Here is a 22,898-nt window from a genome sequence, read left to right as displayed (position 1 = left end):
AAGAGACATACTAAAATGCAATTCTTGTGCCTGCACCTGCCCTAGAGAAACTTCTGAAGGTTTGGTGGAATTCAAAATTGCTGAAAGCAAAAATTAAGTGCTAAATATTCCAGTAAAAATACTCCTCCAGTGTGCAGCACAGACAAATTTCTATCCAAAAGTACAAAATAAGAAAATCTCAGGAGTAATTTAATTCTGGAGAGCTCTTACACCTTTCAGAGATAGGGAGTGTAAAAAGTACCATGTAAATATTAACTATATAAATACCTGAACCAATTACCATTATCTTGGTTCTGGAGGGAAGTACTTTACTATCCCTTACCTATTTACATAAAATATTCTACTATTTCTGTCTCCATACATGAATATATATATAATATATAGGTATTAATACTTAGACAATTATCTGCATAAAAAGTTGGAAAAAGAAAATACTGTTTGTGTTACTGTTCAATTTTCAAATTAAAATATTACTTCTATTTTTCAAGTTGTGTCATTACTGCCTTTTTTTTTTTTTTTCCTAATTCCATGCACATTGGAGAAACAAGTTGTGGGGGGGGTTCTATTGTTAATTTTTCCTTTGCTGACTTTCTTCTTCTTGGGCCTTATTCTCAGGAATATTTGCCCTGTTTTACAGTTGTACTCTATCTTGCAGTGTGTCTTGTGACTAGAGCCTACTTTTCACAAGTTCCATATTTCCCTTCCATGCCTATAAAATGAAGATTTGTGTATTCAAGTGAGAGAGAGGCAAAGACATACAGAGAACCTGTGCAGTCATTCGACCATATTCTTCATTAATTGCCTCAGAAGTGACCTCTTCCCTCTGGTTTTATTTCAGCTCTTGCCTACATGAGGACAGAGCCTTTTCCTTTTTGTTTTGCAGCGTGCTTGGGGCTATGCAGAAATGTCACCTCACGAAAGCAAAAGGAAAAGGAAAACAAGCCAACTGAAATTCCGATTATGACACTTTTTGCAAGCTGCAAGGAAATGATGATCCTTTACCTCAAACTGTCAGATGCATCTTCCCAAATCCCTCATTGCTCTGTAATGTATCACCATAGCAACTCGTCTCTGCAGTGATCTAGTGCTCCCCATGGGCAGCCTGTACTTTGTCAGCGTTGCCACTCCTCTGTGATGCAAGGAACACTGAGCAGTTAAATACCAAATCATTAAAGCAATGTTTCCCTAGTGACCACACTGAACCACACAAGGATTCCAACCAAAATTATGGTGGGGAAAGAGAGAGGAGCTTGCAGCACTTGGTGTAGGAGGGAAATGAAAGTGTGGAAAAATAATGAACAAAGCAAGAAAACAACTTCTAATGCTTGATTCCCTTAAGAAAAGAAGAGCACAGCATCACTGTGCTGTAGATTCTGCCTGCCACTGATACACTTCCCTCACCAGTCTTCTACTCCCAGTTTTACTCTAAGTAATATAAACCTGGATTAATATTTATCTTCTCAATGACAGCTGCCACCAAAATGGCCAACCACTGTATCTCTTACTTCAGGCACCTGGCTGTGTGTTTTGAAGGGCATGAAAAGAAGATCAAGACCAAAATCTCATTTTTCCTCCTTTGTCTTTTATATTTCTTTATCTTCCATCCTCTTATCTATGCACATAAAACTTTACTTGAGCTGATCTCAGCGTCCTGCCTCACCAAATAGGAATTAATTCCCACTCTGGAGAGAAGCCCTGTTCCTCATACAGCCTGATGTGTGCTCTTCAGAGCGTCTGCAGGGATGTAGCCCGAGTGTGCCTTATCCAACATACAGAGAACAGCCTCAGAAACATCATTACCCTTCTCCCACAATACACAAACAATCAAAGGTGGGGAGAAAATTCCAGTTTTCCTAACTCCCACTATTCCCCTTATAACATCATAATTGCAGTCACACAGCCTGGAACATGAATGCCTACTAAGGGGATTTCAGGTTTCTATTGTCTGTATGATACAGACCCTTTGAAACTTTATTTCTTGTGTTTCCATGGAATTGCAGAATCCAAGGCTCATTCTCAAAAAGGTTTCATTTATAATAACTAGGAAGCATTACCCTTTTTCTAGGAGTCCACAGAGCTTTACACACTTTGGGAAACACACACTACTGATCTGAAAGGGCTGATCCTATATGCCCCAGACTGACAGAGTGAGGGGGAGATTTTCCATCCTGCCAAGCTGCAGGTGCCTCCTCCCACGCTCCCTGGCAAAGAAGCCCATCCAGAGGGTTTCTCCATCTCCCATGATGAGGCTGTGAAGCAAAGCTGCTGCAGCTGCAGCACTCTGGATCTGACAGACCTTGGCCGTGGCAGGGGTGCTTTGTGAGGTTTCCTGTGTGCTGCACAAAAGCCAATCCCTGCTCTCAGCTGCTCCTGTTCCACCATGGAAAACAAAGATTATCATGGCAGGGCAAGGAAACTCACTAACACCTGGAGTTTACAGGGGACTGGGACTCTGGCATGCTATTTTATTAATACTAGCAGGGCCTTTCTCTTTTATATCAAGCGCTCAGGCTGCTCTTTGTCAGTGTAAAAGGTTGCTGCAGCTTTAACACAGTGATGATTGGATGAATGATGGTGGTTCTGCTCTTCAAATTGCCTTTCTCCCCTCTTTGCTGGATTTCATTCTAATGAAGCAGCACCTTACTTTGCAGAAAACCACTTGTTTCTTCTCCATTTTCTTAGAAATAAAAATCTACCTAGGCTGACTGCAGAACACCTCAGGGGAAAACACACCAACCAGCAGAACTGGAGGAAATCCAGTGCCACTGCTGTTTCCTGAGGGGAGAGACAGGCAGGAGGACCAAAGGAATGAGAGGCTGGACAGCCTCACCTCAGCACCTGGAAAGGTGATGGAGAAAATAACCCTGGAAAAGATTTCCAGTCACGTGGAGGACAAGGAGGGCGTCAGGAGTAGCCAGCATGGACTCACCAAGGGGAAGTGATGGTGGCCAACCTGAGAACATTCTGGGCTGAAGGATGGCTTGGCAGGCAAGAGGAGCAGTGGAAATGGTCTGCCTTAATTCATCCACACTTCTGACACCACATCCTCACAGAGGAGCTGCTGATAAAGGGGCTGGGGGGGCAGACAGAGATGGATTCAGAACTGGCTGAACATCCGAGGGCAGGGCTGGAGATGAGTGGTGCGAAGTCCAGCTGCAGGCCAGTGATTGTGCATCAGCTTCTGTGGGTACTTCATGAAAATTCACCTGCCTCAATGTTTTAAACTCACATTGTTTAAAATACTGTCAGCTTTAGGTTCTTTTCCCTTTGATCTTTCACCCTGTACTAAGCACAGACTGTCCTGGTATTAAGTCTCTTTTTCTAGAAAACACCCTCTAGGCAATTAATACTGAACTCCCTCAGCTGCTGAGCCCTGTGTGAATGACACTTTGGTTGTTCTACCCTTCCCATGTTGTGGGAAGACAGTCTTGTGTACAGCACAGGAGTCAAGGGACTTACAAATCCCTTTGCAGGATTTAAGACAAAGCTGTCTTAAAATATTATGAGCCTCAATTAAAATACAGCTATTTTATATAAATGAGGGTGGCAGGCTAAAGTGTGGCTGTGAGAGATGCAGAGCTGAATGCTGGCAGGAACAGGGATGGAGTGCTGGAATTCAAACCAGCTCCTGTCACTGATAAACACAGGCAGAGGCAGATTCCCCGTTCAGAGCAGTTCACTAACTTCAGCCAGTTATTGCTGTCTGTCTTCTCATGCAGAAGTCAGAAATCCCTTCTTTGCTTGTGGCTCGGTTCATGTTAAAGAGATTCACAGTGCCTGATGGAGAAGATTCCCTCCCAGAGAGGTCAGTTTGCAAACAGCACACATTAAATACAGTATGGGCTCGTATCCAATACAAATATGCTCCAGAGACACTTTAGGCCATAACCTTGACTTCCAACTCAGAAGCTTTTTCATTTAAAGACTTTCCAGCTCTGTTGTAAGCTATTACATGACCTGCACTTGGCCAACCATGTTCTCTTCCCCTGTTTCACACAGCCCTAAAAAGGAGTTTGGTTCTGAGCTTTTTTACAACTGATTGTTCCTGTGTTGTTCTTTTGGCTATGTTTATGGATCACAGGGACCTGCATAGGTGAACTGAAATATTTTATTACAGCCATTACCATTGAGCAATCATCATCTTTGAGACAGAAAAAATTATTTCCCACACGTGTTTGCAAAGAAGTCCAGCTGCAGGATATGTGCACTGATGGTTTTAAAAGACTGAAATAATTCAAGAAATATAAAGAAACTCAGTGTCATTCATTCATTCATTCATTCATTCATTCAGAGAATGACACTACACCTCATCCCGAATCCAAAGCCAGGGTAGTGTGCATCGAGAGTGTGAATGAAAAGGAGCAGAAGTTTTCTCCCTTTCAACTGCACACTTGTAGCTAATGAAGCAGGAAAACAGGCTGTCCTTTTTTACTAGCACAGATAATTATCCACTGTAACCCACTGGGCAGAATCCATTCCCTGCATTTGCAGGGGTCATCACTGTGATTCCAGCCCTTAATGGAAAACACGCTGCCACATCAGGAGGGATAAATGGAAATAAAACACAGATCTACAAAGGCAACTTGGAGGAAGTTGAAACCTCCCTGCTTAGTCCTTATGCTAGTTCTAACCCCAAGACCTTTCCTCCTTCCAGTAATTTACAAAATCATTGCTAGCATGTTGCTTTTTTATTGATTTCTGTTATGAGGCTTCTGGAAAATGAACACCAAGAGGACAAGAGGCATCCTGTCCAGAAAACACCCTTCGTGATGAGCTGCACCTTGCTCCATGTCATCCCTGCCACTGCAGTGAGGAAAAGGGAAAACATCAATACATGACTGGCTTTGGTCAGAGCAAAACGTTCCTTGAAAAGTCAGAAAAATGCATTTGGCAAAAAAAGCAAGCAAGAGAAACACAGGCAAAATAAACAGTTGTACTTGTTATAAATGCTACAACTACATTAACCTGAAGGAAAAAGAGGGGAGGGTAAAACACTTGACTAAGTGACTTAATCCAAAATTTCAAAATATTCATTTCCCTCTTTTTAGCCCCAGGGGGGCAGGAATAAGGCACAGCAGGTTATCTTACACAGCTCTGCTCTGCTCACCAGGCTGCTCAAGATTCAGAGTCCTCACTCAGCTGTGGCAAGTTCACCATCATTGTTTGTAAAAATAAATTAAAATTACGTTAAGGGGTAAAAAAGTCTTTCCAAATATCCCATGGCTCCTGTCTATGGGAAATGTGCAGTTCAGGTTCATATCCTACCATCACTCAGGTGGCGAGAACCAGACCTCCTCTCACAGCTGCTCCTTACAGCACTATCTCCCCTCCTTTGCACCCTGGGCTGTAGGATTAGAGGATGTCACCTCATCCCTTTGTCTGCGAAGGTGAAAGATCAATAACCCAAACCTGTTTACAGGTGTTACAACTGTCCAAAACCAGGCAAGTTGCCTTTACTCTTACCAGTCTAAATTATTTTCCTCCCTCTGTCTCCATCTTTGTGAATGGTCTTCACACACTGAACTACATAATCAACCTCCTACACGGGTCTAATTATGCTCCACTGCTGAAAGAAATACAAATCATTTATTTTCACTGAAAAACACCTACTGTCAGAAAGCAGGAGGGACTGCAGTTTAGAAGAATGCTGCTGTACATTTCAGTACCCTCTTCTCTGTATTTACTCACTAACTCATGCAATAATGCCAAACACTGGAATACAATGACAGAGCATGCTACTCCCACTTAGTACCGATGGGAAAAGATGTTTATTCTTAGTAAAGGAGATCCAAATTCAAATCTGCAAGTGGTTCCCTGGTTTAATGATTCCATTTTATCTTCCCTTGTCACTGCAGCAGAGGAGCAGTATTTGTGACAGTGATTCATTCTCCTCCTCCCGATTCTGCCATCTTGCGTCTGACTTCAACTCTGGGAATCATATATTTTCATTTTAAGAGCTGTGTAGACATCACTGATGTCAAAGAAAACTTAAATTCTCCATACACACAGAGGATTAAAAGTTTTATTTCATTGCTCAAGTTAAAAAATCCAGGCAGTTTTCTATATACTGGTTGCATCTCTCCATTAGAGAAAAATACCAGCCTCTGAAAGCCAGGGGGAGTTCAGCATAGTTTAGAGCAGCAGCAAAAAACTATTCCCAGCTTTACAGGGGAGGGAAGCAGGCTCTGGATGAGGCAGAGTCCACAGGAGTAGCAGGACATCACCTCTTGTCTCAGAATCTGGCCCTTGGCCGGGTGCAGTTGAGCCAAATCAGGCAGCTGGAGACAGAAACTTGGGAAAGTAAATCAAATCCTGGCTGTGTTTGTCACCAGGGAGCAGCTCAGGCTTTGAGAGTGAAGTGAAGCCAGGTCCTCTGCACCTCTTAGCAGATCACAGCACCCCTCAGCAGGTCCCTGCACCCCTCAGCAGGTCCCTGCACCCCTCAGCAGATCCCTGCACATCTCAGTAGATCCCTGCACCCCTCAGTAGATCCCTGCACCCCTCAGCAGATCACAGCACCCCTCAGCAGATCACAGCACCCCTCAGCAGATCCCTGCCCGGTCCAGGCTGAGCAGCACTCAGAAGTACAAGGAAGGGCCAGCAGCTGCAGCTTCATCAGAACTAAGCAATGAGCAGAGATAAAAACTGCCTGGTTTTCAATGAAGAAATGCCAGATATGCCCAGGGACCTGCTCTTTCAAATGGGCCATGATTAGGGAAATTGGCAATGCAGAAATGAATGGCAACACAGCATGGCATGGGAGCCTAAAGCTGCTCCCAGAGAGCTCCTCAGCTCCTCCCTGCAGACAGCCAGGCACCCACATCTGAGCTCCAAAAACCACCATGGACACAAATCCTGAGGATGTGCAGGAAGAAATCTGCAATTCAAAGGAAATCTCACTTAAAGGAAATGTACTAAGCTGTTACGGAAGACTGGTGCTAGTGTACTGTTGGCAGTAAAATAAATAGATGAATTCATAAAGGCAAAAAAGAGAGGACACTTTTTCATTCTCATTAGAGGAATGAAGGGATAAAAACTATTTTGAGCCATCTTGGACATCATAGTCTGGACTTTTATAAGAGCAGGAAAGATCTTCAGCATAAAGGGAAAAGGGAAAAAAACCCAAACTCTGCTAAATTACAGCATATTTCCCTTCTAGTGCTGCTTAATGGTGGTTCCATTGCCTCCAGGAACTGCCCAGACACAATCCTAGAAACACTCCAAAGGGTTCAGACCCTCTGGCTGTCCCTGCTGAGGGCACAGTCTGAGGCAAGCAGGACACTTCTGGCCAGACACTGCCTGCAGTCAAGGATGTCCTCCCCCAGCATATTAAATGGCCTTTAGAGCAGCTTTAAAGGCTACAAGAGGAGAGAAAATCCCTCCCAATGGTACACTGCACTGCCAAATCACTCTATGATTCTTACTTACAAGATGACAGCCATAGCTCTCGGTGTAATTGATGTTTTCTTTAAAACCTTCTTGAAGAAACAACCAGGTTCTTTGGCCAGAGTGCACTGGAGCAAGGCTTCCTGATCTTTTGATGGATTTGGGTCTTGATATGGCAAGCAAAATTCTGTGATCTGTGCTAAGCAGAAGGTCAACAAGATACATATGATGGTCTTTTGTGGCTTAAGAGCTTATGAACAGCAATCCTTTACAATTCATCTTACACATCCCCACATTGCCTTGATTAATAAGAGTGGACTCCAGGTCAAAATATTCATATCTGATATACTGATATATAAAATACTGAACTTCCAGTCCCTGTAGGCAGGAGTTTGAAATGCCAGAGCTCTGCGTGAACATTACACATCACTGAGTTCAGGTTTGTTAACCTGATTTGATTTACACATAGTAGGTTCTGTTCTGCAGCACTGTACCCTTAATAAGTTGATACAAACAGCATTGCTGAGCCTCCTCCTCCTCCCAGGAATGCATTTATGGCTGGGTTTAACAGCAAGTGTAAGGCTTCTCCTGTGTGTCTGCAAAGATTTTCCTCATGTCTCACTGTCTCCAGGTCCCAGCCCTGACAGGTGACACACCTGTGGGTGCCAGAGGAGAAATCATGGAACAGCCATAGGACAGCACCTTCCTGACCCTCAAACCCAGCTCACCTCCACCTCACACCAGGCCAGTTCTGTACTGGGACGGTTTCAAAAGTCAGAAAATGCCAGTGAGGTCTCTCCAGGTCAGCTCTCATGTCTTCAGCAAACATTTTCTAAAAAGATTAGAAGGGGGAAAAAAAAAAATCTATCTGATGTGATTTTTACCAGGGGAATTCATCTTGCTCTGGGCAGAGATAGAGCTGTGCCACTTCAGCTGAGCTGCCAGAGCTCAGCACCCAGTGTCACAACCAGCTGATCAAACAGTGCCAGAAACTGGAGCTGTCAAGTAGAATTCAGCCAATATTTGAGGCATCACATCTGCTCTATGCCTAGGAGGGGACCAGCCGTTCACAGAGCAGAAATGCCACTGGACTATTTAATTTCAATGAGTTTGCTGTCTCCTAAGTGTAATATCTAATTAATATCTAACCTTCCTACTACATGGGGTCTGGCAGCATCATTTACACATTCAGTGCATGGTTAGCCATAGCAAGTGCTCAGATTGGTGAGGATAAGAGGTCTGTTATGATTGTGTAGGAAACTGGCTTAATTTGGAGCAGCTAAAAGATTAACAGCAAGTGACATCACCAAAACCATAATTGATGGATATTGATAACAATATTGATGTTTACTGATACATTAGTGTTTACTGGAAATGTAATTAGCAGGCTCAGCTGAGATTCTTGTGGGTTAATCATGAATTAGGGGTGAGGGTTTGGTAAAGGAGGCACTTTGGGGACAGGAAAGATCTGCCTTGTGGACAGCTGGATGAGGCAAAGAAGGTGGGACATTATCCCCAGAAATTCTTCTGAGATGTGTTGTGGGTAAAAACAGAGGACATTTACAGAGTTTTCCCCTGAAATCTCCCCATGTTTTTCTAAAACCATTTTGATCCTTTTGGGTCCCTTCTGACTCAGGATATTCTCTGAGACATGTGGATGTCCCAGTCTGAGTGTCCTGAAAAGGAAATCACCACTGTCCTCAGCACATTCCATAATCTGGTATGTTTAAACATTAAATCGGGCCAAATCTAATTAAATAGATATTTTAAATTTGATCTATAGTGGTGTAAATGAAAGCAGGTCATAGCCCTCTTTTAATCTTTATTCCTATATTCCTAACTAGAAAAAGAAAAGTTGTCTTTTTACCCTTGGAAAATCTTTGCAGTTGCAACATATGACTGGTTAGAAAAAAGTAAAAAATGACAATTTGTTTCCATGAAAAGTTTAGGAAAATATGTGTCCTCTCCATAGAGTTTTTACTTGCTTTTAGTTGATTTGGTTCAAATACAAAATACAGTAAAAATGTGAATTTTAAATCCCATTTATTTAAATACTTTAATTTTATTTGTAAATAGTGAGAAGCTTTCTGTGCTATAACCCCTAGAGTTATATCCCATAATATCTTGCATTAGTAAAAATATTATTTATTAGCCCCTCTGAAGAACCTCAGATACTTCAGTGCTAAACCCTTAGGAATTTCTCTCTTTTGTTTTTTAGGAAGGATTATTGATAAACTTCTAGAACTGGAACTCTGTTTATGGCAGCTGGCAGATCCCATGTAACCATCCATGCAAAGTATGGATAATTTCCTATGAGAATTCCCAGTCTCCCAGGAGCAGCTGAGGAGGTGTGGAAAGGCATGGAATGTGGAATAAGAGAGGGTCAGGGCTGCAAACCCCAGCTCATGAGGGGCAGCTCCTCTGCAGACATCTCTGAGCCTCCTGAACTCATTACAGTCTCTATAAACTAATGAAGATCACTAATTATATATTCCACCAGTTACTCTGACAGAGAACACCCCTGCACTTTGTCCTTCCTGCTGACACCAAGCCCACAGAGCATCCCCACCCTGATGTAAAGTTATTTTTCTCTAGATTTACTCTGGATAAACTATACCATTCCCTTTCAATAACACCATCAAGTAACTCACACTTTGCTTTTTCTCATTAAGAGGCATTTAAAAGGAAGCCATTAAATTTATAGAGGGTTAAAACCAATAAGAAAACTCAAACTGCTCACTCATTAACTTGTTCACCCTTGTGCCTCCCAGGCCGTTACTTCCCTTCTTATTACCAACTCGCAATAAACTTCTTACTTTACTGCCCTGCAATGGCGAAAATGGAATGGTGGCTACACTGTGACCTGATTTATGGGCAGAGGAGAGCAACGGCTCAGTGTGCATCGCATTATTGAGATCTATGGTACAGCTTTCCTAATGCAAAAAATGATTAATTACTTCATGCACTAATACAAGTGTTCAGGCACATTGTTTCCTGCATCTCGTGACGTTTGTAAAGTTGGTTCATTTATCTGTGGGCCCAAGAATAGGGAGCCTTTTGTGTTCAGCTAATAGAGGCAAGGCGAGTCTGAGTTAAAAGCTGGGTATGTCCAAACAGCTCCTTTTGCCACGAAAATGAATTTTACAAGATAGTTGCTGGGCATAATATACATGTAAGTCATTTCCAAAGAGGTAAGATTGCTTTAAAACAGTTTCATACATTAATAAACGTGAAAGGCAGATTCAGCTTTTTATTCCAGGTAGATATTAAAAATTAGTGTTTTTACATTCCTCAGAATTCTAAGAGTCTGCCTTAATGGTAATACATTTATTTAATATCTCTTAATATTCTGTTTCTCTTGAGCCACCTCTTAAACTTTATCCTTCAGGCAGTGAATCAGGACCAAGCCGCAGCCCTCAGTCCTATGAGAAGCAGAACCCACAGACCCGAACTAGGAAAGAAGAGCAGCGAAAGTGAGCTGGGAGCCTCTCAGTGCCGCAGGGAATGAAAGCAGCCCTGGGACACACAGAGCAGCACTGCTCCAGCCCTTCCTTCCGAGCCATCCTGCTCCTGCTGCTCTCCAGGATCCCGGGAAGGTCGGGAATGCTGTGCTCCTGACACACACAGCTCAGGGATCCCGGGAAGGTCGGGAATGCTGCGCTCCTGACACACACACACAGCTCCAGGATCCCGGGAAGGTCAGGAATGCTGTGCTCCTGACACACACAGCTCAGGGATCCCGGGAAGGTCAGGAATGCTGTGCTCCTGACACACACAGCTCAGGGATCCCGGGAAGGTCGGGAATGCTGTACTCCTGACACACACACACAGCTCAGGGATCCCGGGAAGGTCAGGAATGCTGTGCTCCTGACACACACAGCTCAGGGATCCCGGGAAGGTCGGGAATGCTGTGCTCCTGACACACACACACAGCTCAGGGATCCCGGGAAGGTCAGGAATGCTGTGCTCCTGACACACACACACAGCTCAGGGATCCCGGGAAGGTCAGGAATGCTGTGCTCCTGACACACACAGCTCAGGGATCCCGGGAAGGTCGGGAATGCTGTGCTCCTGACACACACACACAGCTCAGGGATCCCGGGAAGGTCGGGAATGCTGTGCTCCTGACACACACACACAGCTCAGGGATCCCGGGAAGGTCGGGAATGCTGTGCTCCTGACACACACAGCTCAGGGATCCCGGGAAGGTCGGGAATGCTGTGCTCCTGACACACACAGCTCAGGGATCCCGGGAAGGTCAGGAATGCTGTGCTCCTGACACACACACACAGCTCAGGGATCCCGGGAAGGTCGGGAATGCTGTGCTCCTGACACACACAGCTCAGGGATCCCGGGAAGGTCGGGAATGCTGTGCTCCTGACACACACACACAGCTCAGGGATCCCGGGAAGGTCAGGAATGCTGTGCTCCTGACACACACAGCTCAGGGATCCCGGGAAGGTCAGGAATGCTGTGCTCCTGACACACACACACAGCTCAGGGATCCCGGGAAGGTCAGGAATGCTGTGCTCCTGACACACACAGCTCAGGGATCCCGGGAAGGTCAGGAATGCTGTGCTCCTGACACACACAGCTCAGGGATCCCGGGAAGGTCGGGAATGCTGTGCTCCTGACACACACAGCTCAGGGATCCCGGGAAGGTCGGGAATGCTGCGCTCCTGACACACACAGCTCAGGGATCCCGGGAAGGTCAGGAATGCTGTGCTCCTGACACACACAGCTCAGGGATCCCGGGAAGGTCAGGAATGCTGTGCTCCTGACACACACACACAGCTCCAGGATCCCGGGAAGGTCGGGAATGCTGCGCTCCTGACACACACACACAGCTCAGGGATCCCGGGAAGGTCGGGAATGCTGCGCTCCTGACACACACAGCTCAGGGATCCCGGGAAGGTCGGGAATGCTGTGCTCCTGACACACACACACAGCTCAGGGATCCCGGGAAGGTCGGGAATGCTGCGCTCCTGACACACACACACAGCTCAGGGATCCCGGGAAGGTCGGGAATGCTGCGCTCCTGACACACACAGCTCAGGGATCCCGGGAAGGTCGGGAATGCTGTGCTCCTGACACACACAGCTCCGGAGATGGGAGTGTTTGCTTCACTGGGAGCTGTGGTGGAACCAGAGCAAAGAGAGAGGTTTTGAGCACACTTTTCTCTCTTACAAGGCCACTCTGTCTCTGCTTTTTAACACTAATTCGATGTGGGATGAGAGAGGTGGGGAGGGAAAAAGAGAGGTATCTCCTCGAGAGTAAAATTCAAAATTGAGATGGGGTTTGATAACACATGAATCCTAAAGGAGAGAAAAAAGTTACACTAACCATCTTGTGGAGTTCAGTGCAAGGACAGAAAACCTGTCTTACTGACTGTTTTAAAAAGAGAAAAGAAAAAATTTATTTCTAATTGCAAAGAAGTGCATCCCACCTACTGTGGATTTGGGATAATCCTCATGTACATGGGTTCATGTGCTCTCCATTCCTACAGTGATTTATCATTAAAATTTGATTTGGGGGGGACTGCAAAGTAGCTTATTAGACAATTGAATAATGGAGAAAAGACAATAGTGAATTGATTTCTTTAGCACAATGAAAGCTGACAACAAGAAATTAAACATTACTAACTTTTATTATAAAGTACTCGATCGATACCTCTGACCAGAATGCTCCGTGCTCCTAATTACATCAGCAGACCATGAATGTTCTGATTGATGAGAAAGAAAGGAGATGGAAGGATGGAGGGAGAAAAGGGAAAAAAGTGTCAAAGAGGCAATCTGGAGAGCCTGAAGGAAGGTTGGGACTGCTGCTCTTAAAAAGATGCTGCCAGCAGCTCTGAGGGGAGTCCTGCTCTGAGCCTTTCTTGCAGCGGCTGCCGCAGCAGGGGCAACACTTTCTGTGCCACCCCCGGGCCAGTGAAGCTGGAGAAGCCTCTGCTCCTCCTGGGCACAGCTCAACATCTCACAGAGCATGAGGTAGCTCTTGGCAAGGCTGACAGCCCTCATAAAATAAAACAATCCCAAATAGGAAGCAAAAAAAACTCTTAATGCAGAGCCCACATGAGGTATATGTGTGGCCCCCAAGGCCCCAGCACTGCGGTGTCTCAGCACAGCTCAGGACTCTTCTGGCTCCAGCCTTGCTGCTCTGAGGTGAGATCCAAAGCAGCAATCACGGGACTCACTCCAGCTCATCCACCTCAAGTCTGGGGAAGAGAGAAGAATTGAGATCCCATGTCTGCAGGGTACCAGGCTAGGAAACAAATTTTAGTAATCTGCTTAATTGTCAGTGCCTGGAACCCCCATCTCTGAGAGACAGTCACAGTCTGCCAGAGCAGGACAGGGCTTGGAGACAGCAGCACATCATGGGGACAGAGCTGGCCCAGAAAATCAGGGACACAGAGCTCCTAAAGCCCTGCTACAGCAAGAGGAGGCAGCAACTGCAAGGCTGCTGTGCTGAGGGAATGGGAGGAGGGAGAGCAGGGGCACTGGGGACACAAAGACACACTAAGGAGGTGAGAGAAGGAGGGAGAGTGATGGAGAGTCATGTTGGGTTTTCCTGTGGTTTCATTTTAAATCAAAATTCTCTTGAAACTAATTCTGTTCTTCTCTTCTTCTTTTTGACCAGCTGCTTTCTAGGGAAATTGGTTTAAGGGAAAGATACTAGATCAAATATATGGAAAAAAATAAACAATTACCCATAAGTTGGGAAAAAAACCCAAAAAACAAACCTAAAGGATAAAGAAGATATTTCAAACAAAAAGAGAAAAGAAAATCAATAGTGAAGTGGCAAGATCTGTAAAAGTGGACAGAAAAAAGTATCAGCACACAGAATAAGAACTCTCTAATGATTCAGATCAAAGGGAAACAGGAACATGAATTTGAGGAATTGAAGATGTTCTGAATGAGAAATACAATATCAATATGGTATGAATAATTGTAAAACATCAAAGTACCACTCAAAATTCACTCAAAAGTCTCAGACTTGAGATTTATGAAGTGGTGGGTAAAAGAAGAGCCATCAGGAGCAGTGAAATTCAGGCTGAATACTGAAGGGTGAAAGGTTAAAAACAAAGCAATGGTTACAGAGTAGACAAGGTGGTCCTGGAAGGATGTAAAAGACAAATAAGTTCCTACATTGAACTTGATAAACACGAAGAAAGAGAAAACTAATTTTTGGTTTTAAGCTTGCAGAAGCTCAAGAGAAGAAATTACTGTAAGCACTCTGGAGAAATAAATATTGTTTTATCCAGTGCACTGTAGCTTCTCTAACACAAATATCAGCTCTCCATTCATTCCTGAACTATTCACATCTGAAATCTGAAAATTCAGGTTACTGTGGCAGGTTTTATCATTTCACAAATGTTCTCTGGGTACTCTGCATGGAGTGGAAAATTCTCAAACTAGTTTTTGCATTATCTGTCTGTTATTTCCTGAAAAGCACAGAAACAGAGCTATCAGAGTAGCTAGAAAACAAGATTATACTGTTTAGATCTTTCAAAAACTTCTTACACAAGAGAGGCCAGACCCAAGTGTCTTTGAAGGAAATGGGAATCTTGCCATAAGCACAAGAGATTTTATTCAGACAGAAGGGGAATGTTGAAATACAGAAAACTGTGAGCCACTAAGTAATCACTGCTACAGTAAATCCAATTAGTAAACAACACCCTTAATGCCAAAATCCTGTTCTTTGAATGGCTAATAGAATTGTTTTGCTTGAATGGTTTTGTTGCATATATTCCCCCTTTTTCTTGCTTTTTAAATATTCTGTTCATTAATCAAGTTGAAGAAGCGACTCAGTAAATATTTGGCTGCTGCCTGCTAATTTGGGTAAGACAGATTTCATCCCCTTGCATTTGTTCTGTGTAAAACACAGAAGGATTGGGCTGGTAATGAAACAGATCTCAGGTGAACAACCTTAATTCTGAATTAACGAGTTTTCTGGGTAGCTAATTTATGTTTCTTAAAGCCTTATGGCTTTAGCCTCTGTGTTTCTGGAAAAGCCAGATGACAAAGAGAACCGATTTTAGCAAGACTTTCAAGCTGGTGAGATCTGACTGCAAAGGGCTGGCAAATGGACTGGAGGGGTACAGAGTGTGGGAACAAAAAGCAATGGAATTCAGCACTGATCCATGGGAAGTGATGCACACAAGAGGAAAAGCCATCCTAGACTGAAGAAATCTGGCACCTTGTTAGCATTTGGGGAAAAATAATACATATCTTGAAGCTATAGTGGGTCAATTAAAGTGTCAATTCAATGCTCAATAGAAGTGAAAGGAAAGAGCATGATAGGAATTATTAGGAAGGAATGGAGAACAAAACAGGAATCATCATTATAGCACTGAATAAACCCACAGTGAGTCCACAATTTCACCATTTTGTGCAGCTCTGTTCTTCACTTTCTGCAAAAGGATCACCTAATAAAAGCAGAGGGCAGAACAACAATAGTAATCAAAATTATCCCAGGAATATCTAAATCAAATCCATTTCATCCCTGGAGGGAGCAAAGCAAAGAGGAATAAAAACCTGGGAGCAGCACAGACAAGGGGAAAATGGTTGCTCACTCTGACTATCAACACAAAGACTAGAGAGGAAGTAGTAAAATTATCAGCATGAATGTTTGAAGCAAACAAATACTGCTTTATGCTTCCCTCAACTGCACTGTGGAATTCTTTGTGTCAGGATGAAAAAGGGTTAATTGGATATAAATTCATTTGATACGTAGGAAAAAAGGCTACTGACACCTTCTGTTTTTCCCACCAAGACAAGGGGAAAACTCTCTTTTCAAAGGAAAAATTGAAAGCAGAAGGTTATTAAGAGTGAAATGCATGTTCATATTCTTCTCTCTAGAGCCTTAATGATGGCCTCAGCATCTTCTCTATAGTGGGACTTCAGGAATTCTTAGGGGAAACTGCAGGAACAGTAATGGGGAGATTTTTTTTTTTCTCTAACATCTTCCACAGAACTGGTGAGATGCAGGAAAGGGAGCCTGTGCTAGGAACCATGGTTGAACCAGTGAACATGTCAATAATGCCAAAGATCTGGCATCAATTCACAGCTTCAGCCTCCTTCCACAGCCTCAGGCTGATCCTTTCATTTGTCTGTCTTCCTTTGCATAAGGAATTCTAATTCTGATTCACTCCTCCTGATTCACTATGCAGCCTCTTTGTTTTGGGGCTCACTTGCCTGGCACAGTGCCTGACACGGTCTGGGACACAAAGTTCTGTCTTCTGGATACAGCTGGAATTCAACTCTGTACATTAAAGTAATATTTAACTCATTTTATATTATGTTTCTATTTGAATATGATACTTGGACTGTCTCTGAGCCAAAAATAAATGCTGCCCTCCATCTATTTCCCCAGTTCAGCTGCTGGTCAGCTTCACGGGTGTGAACCAACACATTGAAAAATCAGGCTAAGCCAGACAAATGTCAGATACTGCTCAGGTCACCCTACAGGAAATACTCTGTGCCTGTACAGCCTTCAGTGCTGTGAGTGCCTCAGTGAGGCTGGAAAAGCTTCTGAGGCTGTTCACAGCCCAGCCCATGCAGTTGCACTTCCATTCTGGGATACTGAAAAGGTGCTTGGATGCCAGGCCAATGCAAGAGGTTCTTCCTTTGCACCAGGGTTTGGAGAAGGTTTTTAAATGGAAGGATTTGATCTGAATCAGGTTGAGAAGCCCCAGCTCTTTTTACATGCCCTGAAGAGCTCTGGGACTAACACTGAGAGAAGCTCACTTTGGTGTGCTTCAAGTAGGTTCATTCCAACAAAGCTAAAGAGCCCATCCACTCTGAATTACAGGTAATTAATCTGCTCAGAAAGGCAGAAAGCAAAACACATCTACAGTACCCACAGTGCCAAAGAGACAAGGGCAGGCTGCTCAGGAGGAGTAGGGCCAGAAATTCTCCATCCAAATGCATTTGCACAATAAAAATCAGGCAAAGCAGAGACAAAAGCCCAAACCAGAAAACCTCAATTTCCAATAAAAGGACAAATTAGTTGATTCTATGCTTTATCCATCATCATGACCTCCCAAGCAGGGGCTGAGGGGGCACAAAGCTGGATTTTGGTTGCACTCTTAACTCCCATACACACCAAAAGGTGGTTCTGGCTTTTTGATTTCTCTGTAAACAGCCACCCTCCTCATGCTGATCCAGGGATCAACATCAATTGAACTTTATCAATAGTTGAGGTCCAGGGAAGGCAGTGGAAGGTTTTTGCATTCGTAGAGCCAAGGGTTTGGTTCCAGATTTGTAAAATGCTTCAAGCTGAGTATTTCTGCCCCCCAGTTGCCTTTTGCAGAGCTGGTGAAGCCTTCATAAAACCTAATAAAATTCCAGCCATTGCTGAGTTCTGTACATTCTGTTCTTGATCATAAAGTGGGTTATGATTTACTGTTGCCTTCAGGCAGAGTGTTTGTTGCAATTAAATGCCTTGATACTCTTATCAGAAATAGAAATAACCAAGGAGGAGTGGCCCAGGAAGCTTTCAAAGGGGTTAAAGCCTCCTTGATGGGCTCATGGCTGTGAGTCCCAGGCTCACAACACATCTCATCCTAGCAAAGTTATTCCCAAAATACTGAAAAAACTATTCTCATATTATTGACACCACCTTCCCCTTCTTTTCAACATGGGCATCAGCTCAGCCCTGCAAAAATTTGAAGTCAAACCCAATTTGAATTCAAGCCAACAGCAGAGATTTGCAATAATTTGTATTGTTGTAGTGTTTGCAAGCAGGAGCAGCTGCCTGCTCCTATTCCCACACAAAGGAAAAGCTGGTGCCTCTCCAGGAAGTGAGGATGCAATTGTAGAGAGATGAAAGCAAACAACTGGAAAAACATCAGGTAGCAGTGAGCTGGCTCTGAGCACAACATCAGCTATGGAATTGCTGCAGGAACCCTCCCTGCACCACGCTGACCTTGGATCACAGCACACTCATTCCTGGGTGCTGTGGTGCAGGGCACCCAGCCTGGGCTCAGAGACTGTTCTGAGGGACTGGCTGAAGGATGGTAAAGGTGGTGGTAAATAAAATCAAACCTATTTCATTTGCAAGTCTACTCCTGGATAAGGTACATGAAGTAGCAGAAATCAGGATGGTGAGAAAAGGATATATTTTAATTTTCTTGAGCAATGTCTCAAGTGATCTCCAGAGAGAGAGAGGAACCCTGTGACAGCACAGTGTAACCCCACGCTGATTAGCAGAACAGCAGCAGCACTGCCATGGAGACTGGACTTGTTTTCCTATCATGACATTTGTGAGAATGTCACATGGCCCAGTCTTTGCACACTGAGATGTCAAGGCTCAAGGACATTTCCTGGTGCCTTTCAATGTCCAGAGGCATTAAAAACCAAAAGCAAATAACCCCCAAGCATTTACAGTTGCTGTAAGGCCCAGACTATCAGTCAACAAACCATTTATCAAGATTTTCCACACTGTTTGAAGACACACACAGAGCCTGCAGGCCTCAGCTGTCATCACATCCAGAATTCTTCACGACAAGACCCCCCCTCCCCAGCAGATTTTTCCAGGAAATGGAAATTTTTCCAGGAATGGAAGAATCTCAGCATTCTTGCTGACAACTTCTCTCAATAAAATAACTGGAACAGGCTTGGGAAGGGCTTTGCAGGCACTTTAGTCTGCACGTCTGCTGTCCCTCTCTGTGGTTTATGATCTCCAATACATCACTGGTGGGAAAACATTGCAGTGATGTATTACTAATAAATCATTAGAGTATTGTCACCTCAGTGATGAATTGCATGAGCACATTGCTAAAGTGCTGTCCCTCTGAAGACATATTATGTAAAAACAATTTCCTTGGATTTTATGTTTTTTTAGGGAGTTAAGGTGCACACTCACAAGCTTATTTCTCAGCCTTTTTGATCCCTCAAGAGTGAAATCACTATCCAGCATTTCTCTACACCTTGTAGGTGAAATGCTGTGAAACCACTCCAGTGCCAACCCCACTGAGCAACAGAAAGCAGAACCACATCATATTAAAGGAGTTTCTGGCAGGGTGCAAAACAAAGGTTGCTTGAATATGAAATAAAGGCTGGATGGTATGAATTTAGCCAAGTATAAAGTGTTTCAAACTGCTTCATCCAACAGAAGTTTTAAACCACACTGCAGACTCCCCTTTTTTTACTGCTGGTTTCACAGCAAGAGGAGGGCTGGTTATTCCCAAGCAATGCAGGTCCTGAGAAGTTTCTAAAGTGCCAGAAATGCAGTTGACTCCCCAGGCTGCATTGCACTCCTCCTGCCTCGGTGTCACTTTGAGGAAGGAGCCACCATTGCTCACACTCACATAAAGGCAAACCCAGGCACAGAAAGGCCGGGTGATTTACTGGGATCTGAGAGCTCAGAGGAGGATAAGGCCCCCTAAATTCTCTTACCCACAGCAAACAGGAGCATCCCTCAGCTCCTCAGTGCTATTTAATGCCACAGAAGATATTTGCTTTGACACCTGCACCATTTTCCATGCATCACAAGCAGCTCCTCTAGCCCCTGTGGCTGGGATGTCACCTCTCTGAAGCACAGCATCTCAGCCAGGGCAGGCTTGTGGCCCTTCTGAGGAAGGAACAGTTACTTCCTAAGACTCAGTTCTAACTTGGTTTGATTTGCAGAGGTTCGTGTTGGCTTTTATCTTTGTTTGTAGCATCCATTCTAGTGTCTCTTAAAAGCACAGCTTGCACCCTTTGTGATTGTTGGGATAACTCTGCCTTCTCAGTACCACCTCTTCCTCCTTATTCTACACTTCCCATTTTTCCCTTGAGATCCCAAATGGGGATTTTGTCACCTAATAGGGTAGAAAGTTTAGAAAAGTGGGTGTTCTCAAAATCCTTTCTGCTACCCTCCTTTCCTGAGCAATGCTGCACCCTGGCTTGCACAAAAATGGAAATAATCACAAAATTACTTTGCCATCTGAAAAATATAGCAGTGGCTAATCTAATTAATCTCCTTGATTTTACATAGGTACTTTTCCATGCAAGAATACTCCCTGTGTTGATCTAGAGATAAAGGAGATTACAGTCTCAAAAGCTGTGCTTTTTCCTTTAAAGCCAATTGTCTGTCTGTCTTCCAAAGAGATTAATAAGCTGCTTCAGCTAGCAAAAGTCTGGTGTCCAGATAAAGACATCAAGTCTTAAAAGAATGAAGAACAGGAGAAGAGAACAAGGCAAAGTCTCAAGCTGAGCAGGAGGAATTAATAGCCAAATTTGCCTCAAACCCCTAAAATTACACCACTCTTAAAAATTACTCTCACCCTGGTCTTTTGGCCTAAAGGAAGAGTAGGTAAGATGGGGTTTATTTTTTTGTTATTGATGCTCAAGGAGATCTGTTTTATTTAAAAAAATGGGATGTTTGGACAAAAGATGAAGCAAATACTGAAATAATAGGAGTACAAAAAACATGAGCCACCAATGCCTGAGACTGGGGGGGTCCAAAGATCTGCATTGAAAGTCCTGTTCATCACCTGAATACCTCAATAAAAAAGAGGTAATCAAATGTAAGGCAGTTCAAACCCACTTAGAGCTCGCTACCATCATTTGGTCTCAAATCAGTAAAGCATTTATTCAGGTAACTTACCTCCTTTTTGCAAGCTCAGTTATAGGCACTTCCAAGATATTTTGGGTCTTGACTAATTCAGAAGGATGCTTCATTTCAGGAAATAATAAAATCACTCTCAAACTAAACAAAAAAAGCAATTCAGAGAGCCTAGTGAGAAACAGAGATAAAAAAAAGCCTTGAAAGGAGAATATCTTCAAACCTGCTTTTTAAAAGCAGGATTAAAAGACAAAAATCTCTACTGCAAAGAGAAGATGTAAAGCACTTAGAAATGCTATATTTATTCTGGGCAGAATGCAAACTCTCTTCTTCCTTGCCAAGCCTTTTGATTACATCAGACATCGAGTTTTCCAAATATAGCTTGCTAATTATTGATGGCTTTTTTTTATACCCAAGATAAAAGACTGTCAGGGACTGTTTGAGAGCTCTTCCAAAAAAAGCCTCGAATTTCCCTTTATCTCCAGGATGTGAGTTTTGGATACCCTGGCAGGAAGTATGGATGCCCAGATGCTGCTCCTAGAAAGATCTCAACATATTTTTTCCCAGACTTATATTTGTGATCTTTTGTGGACACCTAATAGATCAGGTGATAGTCCATGAAGGATTTAAATCTGTGGAGAAACCTGAGTACAAATTCTCTGCCAGGCTCCCAATTCCCATCAGTAATACACACTTGTAAGTCCAGACATTTTTCTGAGGGCTCATACCCAAAACAAGCTTTTGCAACACAACTTACTCGAGAGAAATCGAGTTATTTGGGCATATTTAGTTGAGTTGCAGTTTTCAAATCAAATTGGGCATTGACTTGAAGATCTCACTTAAACAGCATTCAGTTTTTCCCAATTCATGAAATCTAAAAGTGCATTTTATTGAGATGCAGACTGACCTTTAATTCTGAGGACAATTAAAACAAAAATACAACAGGTTTGGAATATACTGCACTACATCACATTGTGTAATTGTGATTGTGTAATTGCATAAATTGTGTCTCTCCATGCCAGCAAAGATGGGAGAGGAGGGTAAGGACAGGAAAATGATCATTGCTTTCAAATTTCAGCCTGTGGAGTTGCCAAGAACCTTATTAAGCAGAATGTTTAAGCAAGGTCCTCAATTAAAGAAATGCTGAGTTTATCCCCTCTGGCTTCACTTGTTGCATTTAAGACTTAGATGGCAACTGGATGAGTGTATGAGGCACAAGGTTCTACAAATAATTAATAGCCCTGATCTTAGAATGAATCACAGAGACCAGCCCATATTCCTGAGGTATGTCTTGGAATAAAATACTTATTAGGAAATATTATATAATGCTGGCTCCTGGATGCTGGCATGTATTAGTTGCAGTGGTAGCTCTTGTACAGGAAGCTATGTTGATCATTTAGAATTTGTTTACTCAGGCTAAGTAAATTAAGAGTTTTAGAAATACCTATTACACTTCAATAAATCCCATGTTTAATAATTAGTGTTTATTTAGCACACAGTACAATAACTGTCTAATTAAATATAGATTTGCAAAACTAATTTTAAAGCAATACTGACACTGAAAGGACTGCCAAACCCTCTTTTTTATTTTGTTCAGTGTTGATTTTGCTATCAATTTCTCTCAGCTTTTGCACCACTCAGGAAAATTCCTTTTTACTACTTCTTAATGTCACACTCAAGTCCTGAGGTTTTTCTTCCTGCATTCTCTTCCTTCCCACAGATACACTAACATCAGGTGTTTGATTAATTTGAATTCTAATTTTTCTAATATGCAGTTCAGCATACATTTCATCATACCACAAGCAGAAATGAAAACCTGGACAGGGCCAAGAAGGCAAAAATTAAACCAGGCATCAATTACCATAAGCACACAGCGAGGCCATGATCCCACAGTAATGGGTGCCAGTTCTGGGCAATACTGAATCACTCACAGGATTTATTTGGTCAGAATCAGTCATCAT

This window comes from Pseudopodoces humilis, chromosome 18 (assembly GCF_049639895.1).
Source record: "Pseudopodoces humilis isolate 2021_Gansu_Grassland_sample_001 chromosome 18, ASM4963989v1, whole genome shotgun sequence".
Taxonomy (NCBI): domain Eukaryota; kingdom Metazoa; phylum Chordata; class Aves; order Passeriformes; family Paridae; genus Pseudopodoces; species Pseudopodoces humilis.
This window is presented reverse-complemented; position numbering follows the sequence as displayed.